A 3,993-nucleotide genomic window follows, 5' to 3' on the forward strand; every position below is an offset into this window, starting at 1 on the left:
ATTCTGATTACCTCTGTCCATGTTTATTATGCACTGCTTTTCACATTGTGTATTTTAGTTTTCTCTCTTTTTAAAATAAATCATGTAAGACATTTTTATTATTGTTTACTACAGTCTACTTTTAGTGTTGCCCCATTTTAGCCCCCACCCCTTTTTTAATCTTTCTATTGTCCAGCTTAGATCTCCCACCTGGCAATTACATTTCCTCTTTAACTAATGTACATCCTTTCAAATTGCCTTTGGTTAGAGTATGTTAGTCATTATTGGAAAATACTATTATTTTTTACTTATCTAAAAATATCTTTACTTTATCCTTATTACTGAATGACAGTTTTTGCCAGGTATATAACTCTAGGCTGATTGTTATTTTCTTTTAGCACATTGGAGTCTTTTTTCCCCACTGTAATTTTGGCTTCCATTGCTTTGTTTTATTTTGTTTTGAAAAGTCGACTGTCAGTCTAATTGCTATTTTTTTTAAAGGCAATTCATCTTTTATCTGTGGCTGATTTCATGAAAATTTTTTCCTTGTATCTGTTGTTCTTCACTTTCATTATGATGTGTCTTAGTGTTTTTATCTACCAGGCTTGGTTGGGATTCACTAGCTTCTTTGTTTTCCTCAGTTCTGGGAAATATCTCAGCAGTGCTGAGATTGTCTCTCTCTATTCTAGCCACTCTTTCTGAAACTCCAATTCAGAGTTTGTTAAATTTTTCTCACTCTATCACAGATCTTACCCTATTTTTCATATTTTTCATCACTTTTTTCTCACTAGGCTGAATTCTAGAAAATTTCTTCAGATATATATGTCTCCTACTTCATTAATTTCTCTTCAGCTAAGTCTTGATTACCTAAGCAACAATCACTGAATTTTTAATTTCAATTGTTATATTTTAATTTCTAGATATTCCACTTGGTTCTTAGTCCACTCTACGAGGTCTTTCTTTCTAATCTTTTCCTTGTTACTATTTTTGATCCTTTTCCTTTCCATGTCATTTAACATATTAAACATACTTATTTTTTATCCATCATCTGATCACTTTAATATCTAATGTCTTATTTCAGTTCTGCTAACTTTATGCCAAAGGCAACAGGAATGATCATCGTTATGATTTTTGACTGTGGAGCTTCATCTGAAGGGACCGGAGGATCCTTTGAAATCTAGGTTGAAGGGGCGCCTGGGTGGCTCAGTCGTTAAGCGCCTGCCTTCGGCTCAGGTCATGATCCCAGCGTCCTGGGATCGAGCCCCGCATCGGGCTCCCTGCTCCGCGGGAAGCCTGCTTCTCCCTCTTCCACTCCCCCTGCTTGTGTTCCTCTCTCACTGTGTCTCTCTCTGTCAAATAAATAAATAAAATCTAAAAAAAAAAAAAAAAAAAAGAAATCTAGGTTGAAGATAGGGAAGAGATTCCTCCAGAAAGGATCTGCATTTGCTTTTGCTGGTTCTTGCGTGCCTTACCTGCCTGGGGTGGCTTTCTGCTCATGTACATGATTAGAGCTTTACTCATACTGTGCAGATTTGGGCTGCACACCTGCTGGAGACCTGGCATGTTGTTATGAATCCAAGGTGGACATATTTTTTCGCTACTCTGCCCAAATCTTTAGGACAGGTTATCCCTATAGCTATCCCCTTGCAGAGGAATATGGGTTTACTCCCAGTTCACCTTTCTTGAAGGTCAGCCATTTAGTTGGAGTTGACATTTTTTGCAGGGCAGTGGGCAGACTTCTCACTTTGTCTCCTTTTCCTCCTCCCCTAAAAACTATGGAAATTGAAGCTCAGGTTCCTCTAGGTTTGGCAGATACTTTGGTTTGAAATGCCTGCCTCAGTGATTCCTTTCCCTCTCTGAATTCCCACTCCCAGGTCACTGCTGCATCTAAAAACAATTTTTTAAAAATATGATACCCAGAATTTTTATTTGATTTATGTAGGATCGTCACTCAGGCTTTGTCATGGATACTTGTGACAAAAGCCTGGAATTGAGACTTTATGGAAATGTCAACTTACAGCTTAGCTCTCAAGTGACTTCATATGGGTATAACATACATTTTAAATGCAAATGTTTTTGGTAAAATTTCATAAATATGACTTATCACAATGTTTATTGTGTTTGTTCTGATTTTACCTGCTTATTACAGACACAAAATGAGATGGGAAAGTATCAGTGAGAAACTTGATATTTCCCCTCACCATCTAGAAGTGGCCACTGTTCATGTTTGTTAAATCTACTTTTGTCCAGCTTTTGGTATGCTCTCCTATTTTTAAATAATTGAGAACACTTTGTTTTAAATGGATTTGTTTATTTCGAAGATGATCAGTCTTTTTTGAGATGTAAGTCACAGGACAGCATTATTTCTCTTCCTGTCTATTCTGAGGTCACAGTGGATCAGTTAACATCTCGTAAGATATACTACATTGCTCTGCATAATCTATCCTGGTGGATCTAATCAAAAGAAGCCACTCAGGAAACCATGAGGGAGTGGTAATGGAAGAAACAGTGCCACTGAGGGAGGGGAGCTAAGGCGCCCAGCTACAGAGGACCACGGCCACGCAGAAGTAGCACGGCCATCTTGTACAAGCTGCTGCAGGCTGTGTTTGAGCTCCATTTAACAGAAGGTTGTACGATGAAATTGAAAGGATCATTTGTACTTTACAAATAAAAATGCTTCAGTATAATAATGCAGTGACAGTCACAGAAGTTTCACATGAGCTCAGACCTCTGCAGGCCTGTCTCTGAGACACAGATAGAGTTGCACGCACCTCATGCCCCATGCAAAGGCCTGAACATGCCCATCTGCACTCCCGGTGTGAGATGGGGGCTTTTTATCCAAGTTACTAAAAAAACTGAAAACGACAAAAATCTGCAATTGATCTGAAATAATTTGCTCTACAACCATGCTTTCCTCTTTATTGAAGTCTGGAAAAGGGCCTCCAAGAGTGCACATGAACCCCATTTCCTGACGGGTGGAGGTGCAAGGGGTACAGAACACCGTGGAATTGGATTCCACCAGAAGAACGCAAGGACATAGATGTGAGCAAGGCCAAGGAAGCCTGAACACCTTGCTGAGACTCGATGAGCACAAAAGATGGTGTCATTTTTAAATTCCTTCAACAAGAAGCCCTAGGCGAATATATACTGTCCTTTGACTCTGTGGAGCCAAGTGAAGGATAACAGTCACTACACTTTACTTCAGGTGAGTAGGAGCTCCTTCCATGACAAAAAGCACAGGCTCTGGTGTCACAAAGATCTGAGTCCAAATGCTAGGCCAGTGGCTTCCTAACGGCGAGCTCACAAGGGGGATTTAACATCTCATCCATAACATAGTGATGATAATATCTATCATTGCAGGGTTGCTGGAAGGATTGAAAATGATCTCTCTAATGAACCTGGTACAAGGCAGAGATTTCACCTGGCTGTGTAAGTCCATGAGTCTGGGACCATTCCTTGATCATTATAGCTTCTAGAGTAGCTAGCATATAGTAGGTATTGTACAAATAGTCATCAAATGAATGGGCAAAGTACTCAGGTGTAGAATGAATGATCTTGGAGGACAAAGGTAAAAGGTGCATTGCTGTCCTATCAAGAAGCTTTCTCGGGACCAACCTTGTTGATGACTTTTGACTGGGATGTCCCAACAGCTCCAAGGATAAAAGTTGTCCATTCTCTGCCTGCTGCAGCCCCAAGCATCTAGATCTATGGGCAGCCCCTTAGTTCCATACTTATTGCCTGAGCCCTGACTCTGTCCAACAGAGACCAAATGTCCACCCATACCAGCTCTGATGTACCTTCACCCCCTTCTTTGCCCCTTCCCATTGACTTCTCAACCTGTCTATCTGCTCCACACATGTAGCTAGGATTCATGGGAAATAAGAACCTTGATGGAAGCAAAAGGGAAGAGAAGCGCTTGCAAGTATGGCAGGAGAAGACATTGAAAGTCGAGCCCTGCCTTGAAAAACAAATAGTTTTACCAGGAGGCAGATTTAATAAATTATAGCAGTGAGT

The sequence above is a fragment of the Phoca vitulina genome, unplaced genomic scaffold, assembly GCF_004348235.1.
Source record: "Phoca vitulina isolate PV1807 unplaced genomic scaffold, GSC_HSeal_1.0 scaffold24, whole genome shotgun sequence".
Lineage (NCBI taxonomy): Eukaryota > Metazoa > Chordata > Mammalia > Carnivora > Phocidae > Phoca > Phoca vitulina.